Below are 18,141 nucleotides of genomic sequence, written 5' to 3' on the forward strand. Positions count from 1 at the left end.
ACGCAGGTGCTGGTGTTGCTGCGCTAGGGGACGGTGGTCGTGTATCTGAGGGACACTATTCCACACAAACGCCACACAGGCAGTGTCAGTAATGTTAACAGGCACATTTTCTGTGGAATATCAACACATCAATCTTCAGAGTGAAGCAACGCCAAGCCTGTGTCTCCGTGCCTCCGGCTGATAACACCCTTTAAAGCAATTAACCCATCTGCTGCAGCTGTGAGCGGGCAGTACCTCTCCCTGCTCCCTCACGCTGCGGACGGGCTGGGAGATTGGGCCGGGGGGAGCACTAGGGTATAGGGCAGGGAGGTGGCAGTGCCTTTCAGAGCAGAGTCGAGGTCTGTGTTTGTGCTTGTTGTGGGAGATTAAAACATTGATTGAAGGATTTTCTCTCCTGCTCCGCTGTATTGATGCTCTTCTGCCCTTTGTACTGCGGGAATGTGTGATTTTCTTCTGTGCTATCCTTTAACATTGGACTCTCCATTGTTTCATTCTTTCTTTTTCATTCTGTTCTTGCATGTCTGTACTGTGATACCTTGCATCAGTGGCTAAGGTGGGGCAGTAGGGCAGTTACTGTACTGTGTGCCAGGCTGGAGCAGAGTGAGCTGGACTCAGACTTCAGATGTGTTCGCAATACATGTTGGCATCAGGAACGGGTGAGGATGGCTCCCACTGCCACACAGCGCTGTCTGTCTCTCTTTACTGCTCCATCTCATCTGCCTCCACTCCTGCCCTTCTCTCACTTGCTCTGACACTCTCTTCTTCTCTCCGCCTTCCTCGTTATCTCCCTTCTACTCGCTCCTGCTTACTCTCCTCTCCTCCCTCTTTCTCTCTCTGTCTCCCTCTCTCACCCTTTTTTTTTTCTCTCTGAGGAGAATGGTATGGTTCAAGGCCCAGTCGGGGGTCTGTTCCCAATTTATCTGAACACCAACCTTGATGCACAGATGAGATGGGGAGACAGCGAGAGAAAGATAGAGAGAGAGACAGATACTGAGATAGAGAGAGGGAGTGGGAGGTGTGCACAAGACTGTGGTTGCTTGCTTTCTGGAATCATGAGTTTTAATAGAACAGGTCTTACACAATATTTTCTATAATTACATGAAAGTCTGAGATAACTGGCTGAAGCATTTAGTTTCCAAGAGCTTCCCGGTTCAAGTCCCGGCTGCGCCTCGAAACCCACGGGTGTGCGTCATCCGTAATTGAGTCCCCGTATCTCAACCTCCTTTCGCACTCCGCCCCTGCTGTAAGATGAAGTGTGAAGCCTTCCCCGCACTGCGCGTGGCCCTGCAGCAGCAGCAGCCGTCGCAGGGGTTACTGCAGTCACAGCCTCTTGGCGGCGCGAAGTAGTTTTCGGATAAAGCGGACTTGGGAAAAAAACGCCTGATTGTAATTACTTGTGAGAGGAGGATTTCCACTTGCTGAAGGGGTTTGCAGATCCGCTCCGCTCACCTTTCCCTTTGCTGCGTTGACGCCATTGATTGCAGCATCGGTCCTGTCTGTGTGCCTGGACTCTTAGGAGCTCCTCTGTTCAGCAGGACTCTGGGTACACAGCCCCACTCTCGTCCCAGTTTCCAGACGCAGAGGAACCTGGAGCTGGACAGGGATAGGTCTCAGAGTCTGAAGGGCAGGTTTAACACCCTGGAGGAGGATGAGGGGGGGGGGGCGGTAGTCTTTATCAGGTCAGAATCATCACAGACGGTGACAATGACCTCCAAGTGGCATCCACCAAGTGATTTATGAGGGAGAGAGGGAGAGGTGTAGAAGCTCAGTCAGTGAGCCACCCCTTCTCCTCCCCTCCTGTCTTCTCTGCTCCACTCATCCTTGTCCTTGTGTGTGTGTTTTTTTTAGTTTTCTCTATAAATAATCATAATAAAACAATAACCCCCTAAAAATCAAAAAACAAAAAAGCAATGAAAAGCCATCTGGGCCCTCCAGGGAGCTTTTCGCCACAAGGGGATCGAAACCCATTCATCCCCGCTGACAGATGAATCATGAGGGAGATTTATCTCCAGTCTGCAGATCGAACAGACCTGGGTTTCTTTTGTGTCTTTTTTATTTTTCTTCTAATAAAAGTTTTTATTTTTTTTGAGTGGGCTGGGTCTGCAAGGGTTTTCTGTGGTGTTTTTTGTTGCCTAAAATAAACAAAATAAATCCACACCCTTGATCCCCATATCTCTTGTTCAGTGCCTTAAATGGGAAAGGGAACCCAGGAGGCCTCATCTCATCTGGAACCAGCCAGTCTGCAACAACAGGGTTTTGCCCAACAGCACTTCACTTTTTTTATTCTGCCAACTCAGCCGATGCTACAGTTCAACAAGACGACAACAAGCGCAAACAAAGTAAAGGTGTCTGTGATATGTTTTCTTTATTTTTTCTCTTTCCTCGTGGGCAGTGCTGTGCTGGTGATATCAGTTTGTAGGATGCAAAGTAGAGAGGGGTGGCAGAGGCGTATGGCTGCTGTGTGGCCAGCACAGTGCGGGGAACTGGGCAGGGTTATGGTTACTGCTGTGTTGTAATCCAGCGGACAGTTTTGGAATGAGGAAGCGTGCGTACGTGGGAGGGCAATCTGGACAGCTGACAGAGCAGCTCATTTCTGGAATGGCATTCTCCGCTTTGCTCTTACTGTTTTGCTGCTGCTGCTGTTGTTGTTGTTGTCGGCGTCGTCGTTGAGATAGTCGCCAGGGAAGCTGAAAGGGAATATTGAGTTGCGAGAGAGAGAGTGGTTCTGTGTCACATTAAAGAGGTGAAAGGGTTGAGGGGCCGGATCAGGGGTGGACGAGACAGTTTTCAACGTGTCAGTGAACTGGAAGCAGAAAGGGCTGGTTGACTTCCTTGTTCCAGATCGCTGGTCCAATTTAGTAATTTGCATCCGAGGAGTCTGATTATGTTCACTCTTATGGTCACATTGGCTGCATTGTGACCATCTCTGTTGTGGACGCTGTGGCTGTGCTCTCTGACACCCTTTTTGTGAAGGGCGCTATACCAAATACTGATTGATTGATTGATTGATTGATTGATTGATTGAGGTGCAGTAAACACCAGCATAGCTTTTCCCTGGCCCAACCCCGCCCCCTCAATACTTGGACTGCAGCGGCCCAACCAATCAATGCACACCAATCGCATCCAAATACTATACCACGGTACCAGGGCCCAAAGCCCCGAGCAGGACCATGTATGGAACCTCTCACCCCACTCCAATCATCGCTCAACACTTGTTGCTTAGTTTTATTTTTATTTTTTATTTTTACTTTCCACAGTTTTTTCCTTATTATTGTTTCTGAGAAGTCTCTGATGCAATAAAAACAAGCGACCAAACAAACCCGCCAAGAAAATCAATCGAAAAAAGATTGTGATTGACGCTCGTGCGCCGTCTCTCTCCCCCTGCCCGCGGTCTGCCCCTTTTTCTGCTCGAGGAGCCCTTTATTTCCCTGTAGCCGCCTCCTCTCTTTCTATGCGGCATGACCTTGTGTGTACATATTTCAGTTAATAATGTGTGTGTGATTCCAGTCCTGTATCTGCATCTCCTTAGTCATCGCCTGTGTTTATTTTATGAATTATTCACATCTGACGGCGACTTCTGAATCGTATCTCTCCCACATCTCTCCGTATCTGACCCCGCACTTCCCTCTTCTCACCCCAACCCCCCGCTCTGAAAGCCCCGGGTCGCCCAAAATAAAGAAGAATACGCCGTTCTCTTGAGTCAGGCCTGTGCAGACGGGCCGGTAAATTAACCACAGCCACAAAATTGACACTTGGAAAAGGGCAAGTCAGGAGTGATGGAGTTGGGAGCTGCAGAGATTTAATTTCCACCGCTCTTCTGCCGCTGCCTCTGCTCTTTCGCCACACAGGAGACCTCTGCTCTCTCTCTCTCTCTCTCTCTCTCTCTTCCTCTGTCTCATCAAAATCTCAAACAGAAGAGCTGTCAGTTTAAACTGTTAATTAACTGAGCTTTAGACTGCAGCGGAGGAGGGAGGATGGTGGAGGAGGGGTAAGAAAGAAGACAAGGGAGAGAGAGAGAGGGAGAAGATTGTCAGGTAGTTGTACTTTTTTGCATTTTTTTTCTTCTCCCTTTCCCCTGTTTTGTCATCGGTTCATCCAAGCGGAAGGCAACGTTTTGCAGATACTTGTCAGATTAGCAAGCGGGAAACTTGAGCTGCCATCGCACGACAGCACTCCCTCGAACGGCGGCGATACGGGTTTCCTCTGAGGACAGAGGGAGGGGTTGTCAGAGGCTGCAGAGTCACATTTTGTGAGCACAGAACCTGCTTCATATACACAAGATAGACTTCGTTACCGCGTTCCTACTTCAGACCCGTCATATCTTTCTCCCTGTCGAACTACATCAAGGCTGTCAAACTCCAGTCCTGGGGGGGGAAGGTTGTTTTCTAGTTTGTGTTCCAGCCGGAGCTCTCAGCTGCTCAGTTAATTGAATGTTTTTTTCAGTTGGGCCTCTTGGAAATTTTCACCCCCTTTTCATAATTATCATTATATTAATTCATTATCGAGCTGGGGGAGCTGGGCAGGAACAAGACCCAGAAGACAGTGCGAAACTACAGGACTGGAGTCGCCCTCTCATGAACTATACCATCATTCAAGAGAGTTTAGGCCTGGAAATGCTCCGGTTGGGGTCTGCCAGTCTGCTGCCTTGAAAAAGTTCCATCACACTGATGCAGTGTCATCATTTAGTTAGTTAGTGAGTTCGTTAGTGAGTATTGGCTGTCTTATTCGATGAAACCTCACACTGTAAGGAATGCTTCCACAGCTCATTAAATAACGGTGATTTTATGTATTTTCTTAAGAAGAAAGGGAGATGAGTTTAACAAGACTAATTACTTTGAAGGAAGGACGTGAGAGCAGAAATTAGCATTGGAAACTGGCAGCACCTGCTTCTGTTTGATCAGTGATTTATCCTACCCCCCCCGCCCTTACTCCTCCATTTATACTCAGCACGACCTGCCGTGTACATCTTTCAATCAATAATCTGTGGGTGATTCAGTCCTGTCTCTCCATTTCCGTAGTCTTTGTCTGTTTAGTTTCATGATCCGTTCCTATTGAGCGGCTGGGTCTCGCTGTCTCATCCTCCGTACTAGGCAGCCTCGGACTCATTGTTCAGCATCCGTCTTCCCCAGCACACCTGCTGCTCCTGTATTGTAATGTCTGCATGATTCACACTGCATTTAATGATATATACACGGTGTTTGTGTAGTGGGGGGTACAGTGCCCAGCTGGTAAAAAGGCAAGAGGATCAGAATTTGAACTGATTTCATTGTTATTTAATGTTGAGAGCCAGACAGTGTCTCCTGTTCAAGTGGAACTCCGCCGAAATTCCACAGTTTCTCAGGTTATTCTAGAAGTAGAAACATATTCTGTGCAGTGAGTTTATCATGTCCAGCTCATTCTAGGTACCAGAAATCAGAGATCGAGAAATATGCCATGACGTCATGCGGGGGCTAACTCCTGGTTTATTGGAAGTCAATGGGGAAAATCAGAAAAGTCACGAAAATCATTAAAAACAAACATTTTATGCATGTTTAATTGCCCCATCACCCTATTTTTCCGAAAGTACCATCGGTTTGTAGTCATAAAAACTTGATTTCACCACCCAGAACTGTAGTAATTTCCTATTAGCGAATGAGTGGAAGTTCCGATTTAAGTGAGACAGTCAACAGGTCAACGCTATTTGGCAGATCTCCGGTACAGACTGATCTCTTTTCTCCATCAGTTCTGGCTCAGACTGTATAGTTTGGTAGTGTACAACACTGCCGTCCCACATTCCCTCATTCCTTTAGGACATGTAGAAAGAAAGAAAGGTGCAGAGAAAAGAAAGACAGCACAAGACTGGAATTCCTAAACTTTCCTAAACAGTTATTTGCTGCAGAGAGGTTCAGATCTCCTTTCCCCTCCGGTGCCAGCTGTCCCGTCATCCTGTCCTCCCTCACCACTCACTTTGCAAGGAAGAAAAGAAACGCAGTGGAAAATCTGCAGTTAAAAAAAAAGCAAAACATGACGGCAACTTTCGATGGCCGACCAGTGACAGTAGGAGATGCGTGTGAGGTTTTTCATGCAGCCCTGTGATCGAGGATGTGTGGCGGCGCAGCGGAGTTGGGTTTCTGTGTTTGTGTTGGAGATCAAGCAACTAGAACAGACTGGCAGCTGGGACAGAAACACAGGGGGTGGGGGGGTGTCTGAGTCGGGGATGTGATGCCTAAAATAAGCTCACGAGGGCCTTGAGTGCAGTGTTTGCTTACATTGCGCTCTGCCTCGAGCCTGGGTTGGTTGTGTCTCATTCATCAAACCAGAGGGAACTTTTTGACTGTTACCGGGCGATTAGTCTGGACACAAATGAGGCACAAACACAGGGTCAAGTCGTTTTTGCTTCCATTATCACGCACGTCCGCACACTCACGTACACGGGGTCCCGGGCCAGCGCGGCTCGGGGGCAATTGGAGTGGAGCGGGCGAAAGGAGGGCAGGACTGTGACGCAGAAAAGACTGGGACCACAGAAAAGAAGAGATTATGTTTTGGTTATCACACATGCAAAACAAAATGGCACAGAGGGTTTAGGCCAGTCGGGAGACCAACCACGTCAGGGGATTGAAGTGTGATTAATCTCGGAGAGCCTTCTGCCAGTGTTGCCCCACTGTGTCACCTGTAACTGACTGGTGATGGCAAATTACATTCCCCCCTTGAATAAATGTCCCCGGAGAAGGCGAGGGAAGTCTCGCATCTGTTCTCCACTCATTCATAATTCTGTCCTTTTGGTCTTTCCTGCTGCGTTCTCCACGAAGTGACAGAAACAGTTGGCCACCCTTGGCCCTGTGTGAGAGACGAGAGTTTATTGCTTCCCCCCCTCACCCTGAAGGGCTCAAAATGAGTACAAGTGTCTGGCTGGATTATTTACTCCACTGGTACGCCGCGGCCACTCCTGTGCAATTTCAGACAGGCACAGGCTACAGAAAGTAACTTTATTAAAACCTCGGCTTGAGCAACGAGGAGAGGAACAATTTTCTCTTTATCAGCCCTGGCTCGGGGAGGCCGCCGCAGAGGATGAATTATTCATTGTAAACAGAGGCTGCTTCAGGTGTGATTAGTTGTTGTTTTCGCTTCTGCTCGCAGAGGCGTCGGGGTGGGTGACGGGAGTTTATCAGGAGGTAAAACCCCAGCAATTGTTCTTCGCTGACACTGAGATGCTGAGACGCACAAGGACTGAGAGAGATGGAAACAGGCACGCGGAGATACACGGAGACATACAGGGACACATGAGGACGAACAGAAATATGGGGACACAGAAACATCTGAAAAAACAAAACAGAGATGCACTGAGATGGAACTTTTAAACCCACGCAGTTACGTGTGGGTGACGTGGCTCCCGATGCCAGGAGCCCCTTTCCCATACAGCGCCTTCCTGGCACAGCTCGGATCGCTGCCTCTGCCCTGCCAGGGACTTTAAAGCTCAAGCAAAACCCATAGCGTATCACAGCCGGCTTAGAATAACAATCTGCGGCCGCAGACCTTGAATGAGCTCGGAGGCGTCAAGCTGCTCTGAGTGGAGAGATTAACCTGGAGGGTTTTTTCTCTTTCTGGAGCACGACTGCAGTGTTGCAATTAATGTGGACAACGCACTGTGTGATCTGACCGGCTGTTCTACACTGCCCCGGCTGCCGCACTTAATCAGAATATCGATGTTGGTTATCCCCTGAGCCATGAGAGACAAGTGACGCCAACCAGCTACATTAACCCCACCGCCGACTGAGGCAGGAGGAGCCTGCAGGTTATACCTCTTAAGCTTCATTAACTTTATTAAGCCCTGGAACACTTGTGCGTTGGCCGATCAATATCCTGCTGCAGTAATTGGCAGTTTGTGACAGCAGGGAGTGCCCTGATTGGCTGCAGGTGGTGCAGCGTTTTCAGGATGTCAATCCCACTTAATCCTCAGTAATTTTGCTGGGGGGGAGGTGTAGACATGAAAAAAAACTTAAATTGTTCCCATTTAAATTACTTGTTTTGAAGTGAGGCAGTTACATTTTTTCAGTCAATGTCAATGTGAATGAAACTGTGGTCCACGTGACCAACATCATCACCTAAATGAGCTGAACAGTACACATTTCTGCAATACAGCAGGTCTTTTATAGTTGCTTTAACAAAATGCAAATGCCAAGCAGATTTGTGCAAAACATTAAACACAACTCTCTACGTAAGACACTAAAATCTATTGGGTAAGTCTTGTCAAACAAAATTAGAACTTTTGTTCACAGTCAATAACACATACTCCCACACGTGTGAATCTCTACGGCACATATGCAAATCGTCATTGCTTGATTGTTCAATCAGTCCATAATCACATATAACAGTGAGCTGGTGTTGGCATGAAATGGAGTAAGTCAGAAGACAAAGACAAAAGAGAGAAAGTAAACTAAGTAAAGTATAATCACTTGTCAAAGTGAAATTCTTTCTACATTGGTCTTCTTGGTATGAGTCACTCAGAGAACGTGAGTTCAGCTCTTGCTGGGGTGAACTCCTTACTGATTATTTATGCTCATTTCACATCGAGCTGAAGAAGACAGAGAGCTTGTACAGGGTTGAACATGACACACTGATGTTCATACATAGTGTTTATTGTGCCATTGTGAAGTGGCTGATGGAAAGAATGTTTCATTAGATGACAAATTATCCTGTTTTGATGGACTGATAAAATGTTGTGACGTGCATTTGCTGTTTAGAGAGTGCATTTTGCAAAGGATTTGTGTCATTTTGGCCACACGTGTTTCAGTTTGTGCTGTGTGTTCATTGTTTTGAAAAAGTGAATTCTGTTTGGACAAATGTGCTCAAGCAATCGAGAAAAACTAAAACCTAAAAGGCATTTTGTATTACAGAGAAAAATCTTCTTAATTAGGATCAAAATAATAAATAAATGGTAATGATGACAATACTAATTAGTTGCAGTGATAGTATTGCTGTTGTTATTATAGCAGTAATGATATTAATATTAGTAATACGATTTACAGCACCGTGCCAAGCCCTGTAGAAGCGAAAGTCATTTGATCATTGGCAGCCTTAGTCCCTGTGACACAGTAACTGCCCCCCAGACGTTGTGCTGCTCTCCTGCACTTGATAGAGGAGATGGAGAGGTGAGGAGAGGCGGGGTGTGCAGTACTCAGTCAACAACTCTCTCTCTCTCTCTCTTTCTGGGGCTTCCAGGAGTTCAGAGACACTGTATCTGCAGAGTCACCTTGGGAGGCCAGGGGAAGCCTGTGACAGCTGATGATAATATGGCTGCCCTGAGGAATGTGAGTCACTAATCACTAACACAGACTCTCTCTCTCTTTTTCTCTCTTTAACTCTCTGTTGCCGCTGCTGCTGAGTTCCCCTTCACACACACCCTCCATACCAAACCCCCAACGTTTACACACGGCCCATGCAAGACCACAGCAGCAGTGCCCATAGGTGATACAACACAGAGCACAAAACGGAGCAGACCCTAACCTGGACCCTTCCCTAGCCCTCACCTCTGGCCTTGTCCGATGCTATGGATTGGGCAGAATTAATTATGGATCTGTTTCTTCAACATGATCTTCTTTTCAAATCACAGTAGCTAATTATTTGCCTCATTAGCGAGCCCTTGACAGTATGATGTGTGCGTGAGTGTGTGAGTGTGAGAGTGTGTGTGTGTGTTTGCTTTGACCCCACTGCACAGTATAGTGTTGCCTATTTTGTACTGATTTTAACTCACTTTAAATACCCTGTACATTGCACTTCTTATGCTGATTGTAGTTTTTGAGAAACAGGTCTGCTGTGAATGTCATGTCGAACGTCATGTTCTGGTAATCCGTGCTCCTCTCTTTTCGTGTCTGCTGTAAGTCGCCCTGGGTGAGAGCGTCTGCTAAGAAATAATTAGCTGTCTGTCCGTCTGCTGTATGTCTGTCAGTCTGCCTGCCACAGGAACAGCAGCAGCCCTGCCGCACTCAGAGACCCACCGCAGTGCGATTCTCCAGGGCAGCACAAAATACTGTTACTGGAAGTGTCAACATGAACCCGGCTCTTCTCTCAGGCCACGGCTGTTAAAGCTCAGCATCTCTGTGTTGAGATCTGAAAGGTCTGGCAGATCCTTACACTTTACATACCGCTTACTGGGAATATCTGCCCTCCTGGATGTGATCCCAGCTTTCTTTGCAATTTCAATCCAACTGCCTGGCTTGGCTAACTCCTACTTGTGTGTGACCGTTTCATTTTTGCCTGATTGTGTATCTGTGTGAGTGTGAGTGAGTCTGTCTGTGAGAGTGGTGAGTCTGTTTGTCTGTGTTTGGGTGTCGGTGTGTGTCAGGGTGTGTGAGGGCGAGGGTCTGTCTGTGTGTGTGTGCATGTGTGTGGGAGTCTTTCGGTGTGTGTGTGTGAGAAAGAGAGAGTCTGTGTGTTTGTGTGTGTCAGTGAGGGTGTGTGTGTGCATGTGTGTGGGAGTGTTTCGGTATGTGTGTCATTGTGTGTCAGTGCCTGTGTGTGTGTTTGGTTGGGTGTGTGTGTGTTTGTGTGTCTGTCAGTGTGTTAGACAGACTCTTCCACTCTCTGTTGCTCAGTTTTCTCTCTCCAGTGGACAGATGCCCGTGTCAGCGTTCTGCTTGTTGCTCTCTAAGGTTCTGTCCATAAATCATCACACCGACCCGCTCCTCTGCAGCGCCGACACTTTTAAAGACTTGAAAGCTTAGATGCTCCCATAAGGATTTCATCATCATTTTTGAATCGCTATAAATTATTTTATACAGAGGTTGAAAAGGACACATGTAACCGTAGCTCAGCCCTTACTCAGTGTAAATGAACTCCCGGTGTCCCGTCCCGTTCTCACTGCTCCTCCCTCTCTCCCGTCCACTCTATCCCCTTCGCTTGTCTTTCCTCTCCTCTGTCCCCTGACTCAGCTCTCCCTCTTTCCCCATTGAAAACACGTTTCGACCTTGCTTGGGGCATTTGAAAATCGCTGAGTGTTTTTTATTTTTTATTTCTGTTGTTTATTTCTCTTATTAATGTATTTATTTGATCGTTGGGAAAAACGCAACAGGTGAAGTGTTCAGTAGAGCAGCAAATTAAGCTGTGCACAGCCACAAATCTCCCTCTCTCTCTCTCTGTCTCTGTCTCTCCTCTCTCTCCCTCGGTCTCTCTCCCTCTCTGCAGTGGATTTAATGCTGCAGGAGCACTTAGCAGCCCGGAGCAGAGAAGTGGTCTGAGCTGAGGACCTCCCTCCACCGGCTTGTCTGCTCCAGGGGTCCGGAGAGAGCGGTGACCGCAGAGTGAAGGTGGGGAACCCGGAGTCGAGCAGCAAATAACGGCACATATTCAATTCAAAATCAAATCAAGTCAATCGTGTTTCATGAGGTGTTAAATGAAATGGCACAGTCGATTAAGTTATATATTTTGAGAGCGATGTTATCTTTTACCTTGCCACCAAAATTAACTTAAGTTTCAGTATGAACAACCTCGTATTTCCTTTTCCTTTCTTTTTCCATTTTCCCTTTTACACATCTACCGTGTGTGACCCGTTCTCATTTCAAACCGCCTCCTGAGACCCGCGGGACAAACTCTGTCTCCGCTAGTAACAGTCAGTCTCTGGGGAGCTCTCGTCTCTTTTCTCCTTCTTTCCGCCCTGATCCGTAACAAACAGGAAAAAAAAAAAACGATCATTGTGAACATTGATTTTAATTGAGTCGCCACTCATATCAGTGCAGGGCCTGGTGTCTGAGTGGAAACACAGAGGCCCCGGGGAGCGAGGGGTTCTTATTAATAGTGGCCACATTACCCAGCTGATTAAAACCCAATAACAAGCTGTGTGTTTACTGCCCTGCAGGAGGGACCCGGCGCTGATGCCTTCTAATGTGCAGGCTGATTGATTGCGGCTCTGACTGACCGGTACTGTGTCTGTAATGCTCTCTGCCTCGCTCTCTCACTCTCTCTCTCTGTACAGGGTGCACTGGTAAGTACAGCTCGTTCTCTCTCTCTCTCCCTCCCTCCATCCATCAGCCACCTCCCAGTGTGACATTGACAGAAATGGTTTCATTGCGGGTGTTTCAGATTATTAAGCTTCATTTGCAGCAATCATGTAACTCTCCAGCCCCACAGGAGACACAAACACACACACACACACACACACACACACACACACTCACTGACATAAACACTTTCACACACAGACACATACACACACTCACACAGACACACACATTCTGTCACACACACTCACTCACAGATACAAACACAGATACTCACAGACACACACTCACTCACAGACACACAGACACACACGCACTCACGCACACACACACTCACTCACGCCAACACACACACACACACACACAACACATGCTCTTAATTGCTAGTTGATTTGCAGTTAATGGACTTCTGTACGTGGAGTCATGGATGGATTGATGGTGGGGGAAGTGGGGAACCTGAGAATTTGCTTCTTCTCTGAGATTAATGTAGTATGAAATTGAATAGAATAAATTAACAACGATTATTTGTATTAATATTACTAATATTGGACAAGACGCAGATTGCTTCACAAATAAATATTGTTGGCATCCAGTTGTTTTATGAGCATTTTCACAGGGTCAAGGTTTCATACTTACAGCTGTCCGATCCTTTAGCTCATTTCAAACCACCATCTAAGGCCTGCGGTACAAACCAGAGGGGTCCCCATCTCTCTCTCTCTCTCCTCTCCTTTTTCCTTTTTCCCTTTTTTAATATTAGCACTCCTGTGATAAACAACATTGATTTGAATTGTGATGCATACCAGTGGACTACACAAACCACTATACCCCCCCTACAAACACACACACACACACACACACACCTACACACACATACACCACCCTCACAAAGCCAGCAAGAAACAAGCTCAAAACATCCAGATTTGTCTGTATTTATCTCTTCCTTGGGTTCCGTACACTGCAAAAAAGAAAAAAAAGATTTCTTGAATTTACATTTAAATGCTAATTTTATGGAGCCGGGGGGGGGGGTGACAGTGTGATATTTCACGGTTCTGTGTATTCTTGCACAATCCACTTTGTTGCTTTATATGCCCTGGATTCCTGTCCGCAGTGAACCAATCCTAAGGAGGGCCATGTGGGGGCGGCTGGGGAGCTGCTTGCGGAGTGACATCTGTGCTCTCAGGAGTGGGGAAGCCAACCAGGGGCGGGCCTGTCATCAGCCAGAGTGATGAATGGGCCTCGGAAGGGGAGAGAGAGAGGAGCTTTGACGGACAAAACCACACTATCAGGATTTCCATTAATGGCTACACCATTGAGAAGATCTAGAATGTTTGATAGTTCCTTCTTTCAATCCGAAGATTCCTGTGGAAATCCTGATGGTTTGAGGGACACAGATCCGCGTCCTGTAGATAGACTGTCGTACGGGCAGTTTGTAATTACATTTTTGACAAAATGATGTAACGCAGCAGAAACGATGGATGTACACAAATAGCAGTAATCCAGACAAGATATTTCTGCCTTTTGTGCGTCAGAGGGGGCTTTTATTTCGAGCAACATCCGTATTAATATCTCTCTCTGTCTCTCTTTCTGAAAAGCCACCAACAGACACGGTGTGTGAAAAGACATGTCAATTCTCTTCTGCGGTATAGATGCCCTGTCGAAAATGCCTGGTCTGTCACGCTCTATGCATCGCAATGAAAAGAATATAAATTCAGTCACAATACGTCTGGATCAATCGGAAAAGGTTTCATCCACCCTCGGCGCGTGGGCTCTTAATTAAACGAGGTTCCTGAGAGGTTTCAGAGAGGCACTGCAACAAACGGGCAACTGTAAATTGCTAGTAATCTGTAAGATTTATTTTTCTTATTGTCAGTATGCACTCGCTTGATTACTGACCGTTTGACGCAAGCTGACTCAATTAGGTTTGTTTTGTTTATCTTTAAATGCCAAGGAGCTGTTTAATAAGCTGCTGTGTGTTTTGCAAAACATTGTTATCTTTCAGGTTGGAAGCACTGCCCAAGGGGGAGGGGTTTCTGCGCACTTCTGTAGGAACCCAATTGAAACGTCACTCTATCAAAGCTGCCATTGGCCCCTGCGCTCGTCACTCAGAACAGGTCTCTTCCACTTCCTGTTCTATAAAACGTGACATCAGTGCAGGTTCATCCTCTTTTGCCATTTCGCTGGACCCAAGAATGTGAGCTCTCTGTGTCTGTGTGTTGCATTAGACCTTAAAAACTGCGTATTTCGGCTGGCTAGCTTCACTAATAGTGTTGTTCAACACCATTTCACTACATCTGTCTATATTGTGTGTCTTATTAGTTTATAGCTAATTTTGATCCTGTCCGTCCGCGCACCGGAGCTCCGGCTTCGCTTTCAGTTTCAGTTTCGGTTCACAAATAGAGCATTTAAAAATAATAATCGTGTTAATATAGTTGCTTGCTCTCAGCTTGCTGGGATCGAGCTCTGCTGTGCTCCACCGTCCGCAGGTGCAGCCTCGGTTCTAGGCCCTGCTTCGGCTGGTGGTGTGCTGCCCTCGGACCCCAGACCCTGCGTCACCCAGTGTCCCCAGAAATCCCGGCACACACGGTGTGGTTAAGCCTACGGGCCTGGTATCTGGCACCTGGTGCTTGGAATACACAGTGTTCTGTCCGGCAACAACAAGGTTGCGTGTGGTTGGTGTTGCCGGACATAAATGTTGCCGGGTGGAGACGTACTTACAGTGGCGAGTCCGCTAGGCGCTCCACTTGTCACGGCGGCGTTTCAGTTGCACACTGGCACCACTGGCACCCCGCTGCACGTTTCCCTGTTCACACGCGTGTGCACTCGGCGATGAGCTCCTCTCGCCCCTGCCATTGCGCCGCTTGCGGCCGACGCACCTTACCCGCCTGGAATGGGGAGGTCCTCTGGCCCATCTGTCTGGGCACCGCCAGCGGGCGCACATTGGCTGCAATTTCTGGGTCCACTATGGCATGCCCGGAGCCCCAACCTCCCACTGGGTGCCGCCGCCGCGCCTGGCGATCTCCCACTCTCCCTGAGCTCAGTACGTCTCAGTAAGTCTGTCCTTGATAAGGACAGTCTATTGCACTGATCGAGTGAAGAAAGGTGGTGGTGTGGCTATATATGTGAAGAGTGGAAATGTCTCAAACTGTTGGTAAACAGTTGGAATTTTTGGCTTTGCATATTGAAGTTTCAAAGGGTCTCTCTATGACTGTGGTTGGCTGTTATAGACCCCCCTCTGCTCTTGGTGATGCATTTTCTTCTTTGATGCACCTTATGTCTAAACTTCATTACGGTGAAATGATCTTAGTTGGTGATCTTAACTGGTGTTGGTTAAAGCCGGTGTCTGATGATTTTAAAATGTATTGTAGTTCTATTAATCTTACCCAGTTGATTAATTCACCCACTCACCCAAATCTTAAATGTACAGAAAAATCTACTCTAATTGATTTGATATTGACAAACGTTCCTCATAAATACTCTGCAGTTGGTGTATTCTGCAGTGACCATAATGCTATTGTATCTGTTAGAAATACTAAGGTCCCTAAGACAAACCCACTCTTCATTTTTAAAAGAAATGTAAAGAGTTTTATTGAGCAGGCTTTTTTTTATGATTTATTTAATTTTGACTGGAGCAAGATTGAGCTAATTCCTGATGTGGAAACTACCTGGAAATTCTTTACTTTCACATCCCTATTGAGCAGGTACACAGGAAGTTCCTCTGCTTCGCCTACGAGGGCCGAGTGTTTGAGTTTGCTGTTCTCCCCTTCGGCCAGTCGCCCCACGCACTTTTTCCAAGTGCATGGACGTTGTGTTCGCCCCCTTGCGTTGCCAGAGGGTCCTCATCTTCAATTATTCGCTGGCGCCAGAGAGAGTTGCCTCCATACATGTGTGTCTCTCCCTCTTCCGACTGAGAGCTCGTGTCAGTGTGTCCCCTTGCCAGAGCCTGCTGGCCTCCTAGCGGCAGCATCACAGACCCATTCTCCGTGCTAGACCGCTCAGGAACCCTAGGGATTGACGTGCTAGCCCAAGCGTGGCCACGCTGTCTCCTTTACGCATTCCCACCATTCCCCCTTCTCACGGTGGTCCTAGACAAGGTCAGGAGAGAACGAGTGACAGTTCTGCTGATAGCCCCTCAGTGGCCTCGCAGATTCTGGTTTACAGACCTGATCGCCCTCCTCCATAGAGAGCTTTGGCAGCTCCCAATGAGAGCGGACTTGTTGTCCCAGCTGCATCTGCAGGGCACACTTTGGTACCCCAATCCGGGCCTCCTCCAACTCTGTGCCTGGCCCCTTAGCAGGAGCATTTGATTGCCTGCGGTCTGTCAGACGCGGTGGTAGTCACTATTCAGTTGGCGAGAGCTCCCTCTACCAGGTCGCAGTATTCCTACCGCTGGCGGACGTTTAGCACCTGGTGCCAAGACTCAATTAATTGTCCCATTGGGGTCATATTACAATTTCTACAAGAGCTGTTGGACCAGGGCAACTCCCCATCCACGCTCAAAGTGTATCTGGCGGCCATCTCCATATGTCATGTCCAGATTGATGGCAAGCCCCTTGGTCTCATTTCCTGGCTGTGCAGGAAAGCTGGTGTCACTTAAGACTGCGTTTTTGCTGGAAATCACCTCTGCAAAACGCGTGAGTGAGTTACACGCCCTGTCCATACACCCATCGTGTGTCCATTTTGCGGGAGATGGCTCCAGGGTCACGCTACGGTCTAACCCTGCATACCTCACAAAAGTGCTGTCTCCATTCCACGTCAACAGGTCTATTGAGTTGATGGTTTTTCATCCTCCTCCCTTCATTTCAGAGCAAGAGAGTTGGCTTCACCTGCTCTGCCCTGCGAGCCCTCGGGTGCTATTTGGAACGCACTAAGGACATTCGTGGTGACCCACTCGACTCGCAGCGTTGCCACATTATGGGCCCTTTTTCAAGGCGCCCCCTTGGCAGACATTTGTGCGGCTGAACCTCCAAGTCCAAGGTCTCTTGCAGACTGATGCAGGTTTTCCTCTAGGATTTTCCTAGATTTGTCTCCAGCCATCTTGCCTCAACCCTGACGAGTTTCCCAGTCCCTGCCAATGAAAAGCATCCCCATAACATGATCATGCCACCACCATGCTCTACTGTGGGGATGATGCTCTCAGGGAGATGAGCAGTGGGCTTCTCGCACACTTGCTCAGTTTCGTTGGATGACCTGTTTTAGGTTGTGGTTCTGCTATATTCCTTCATTTTTGTATTATGGATGTAACTGTGCTCCGGCAGATGTTCAGAGTTTGGGATATTTTTTTGTAGACTTGTTTTGAAAGCTCCTTGGTCTTCATGATGTGGTTGTTTGGATATGCTCTCTGACATACTCTTGGGCTTTTCAGAAGCAAATGTATTTAATCTGAGATCATGTGACACTTTAATTGCACACAGGTGGACTCTATTCAACTAATAAATTGGCTTCTGAAGGCAATTGGCATAACCACAGTTTAAGTGTGTCATAGCAAAGGGGATGACTACTAATCCTAGTCAAGACTTTATTTGTAATAAATAAATAAAAAAAAAATATATATATATATATATACACTCACCTAAAGGATTATTAGGAACACCTGTTCAATTTCTCATTAATGCAATTATCTAACCAACCAATCACATGGCAGTTGCTTCAATGCATTTAGGGGTGTGGTCCTGGTCAAGACAATCTCCTGAACTCCAAACTGAATGTCTGAATGGGAAAGAAAGGTGATTTAAGCAATTTTGAGCGTGGCATGGTTGTTGGTGCCAGACGGGCCGGTCTGAGTATTTCACAATCTGCTCAGTTACTGGGATTTTCACGCACAACCATTTCTAGGGTTTACAAAGAATGGTGTGAAAAGGGAAAAACATCCAGTATGCGGCAGTCCTGTGGGCGAAAATGCCTTGTTGATGCTAGAGGTCAGAGGAGAATGGGCCGACTGATTCAACTGATAGAAGAGCAACTTTGACTGAAATAACCACTCGTTACAACCGAGGTATGCAGCAAAGCATTTGTGAAGCCACAACACGTACAACCTTGAGGCGGATGGGCTACAACAGCAGAAGACCCCACCGGGTACCACTCATCTCCACTACAAATAGGAAAAAGAGGCTACAATTTGCACAAGCTCACCAAAATTGGACAGTTGAAGACTGGAAAAATGTTGCCTGGT

At 47.2% G+C, this 18,141-nt stretch overlaps 1 long non-coding RNA gene across 1 annotated transcript in view; it reads left to right on the top strand.

Annotated features, from left to right (window-relative positions):
• LOC136758292 (uncharacterized) overlaps window positions 1-14,070 on the top strand; it is a 43,246-nt gene extending 29,176 nt beyond the window's left edge. Inside the window, exons 3-5 of the long non-coding RNA XR_010819951.1 lie at window positions 9,199-9,287; window positions 11,161-11,282; window positions 11,831-14,070. This is a non-coding gene — a long non-coding RNA (uncharacterized LOC136758292). The remainder of the gene's footprint in view (window positions 1-9,198; window positions 9,288-11,160; window positions 11,283-11,830) is intronic.
• The last annotated feature ends 4,071 nt before the right edge of the window (window positions 14,071-18,141 follow it).

The sequence above is a fragment of the Amia ocellicauda genome, chromosome 9, assembly GCF_036373705.1.
Source record: "Amia ocellicauda isolate fAmiCal2 chromosome 9, fAmiCal2.hap1, whole genome shotgun sequence".
NCBI classification, from domain to species: domain Eukaryota; kingdom Metazoa; phylum Chordata; class Actinopteri; order Amiiformes; family Amiidae; genus Amia; species Amia ocellicauda.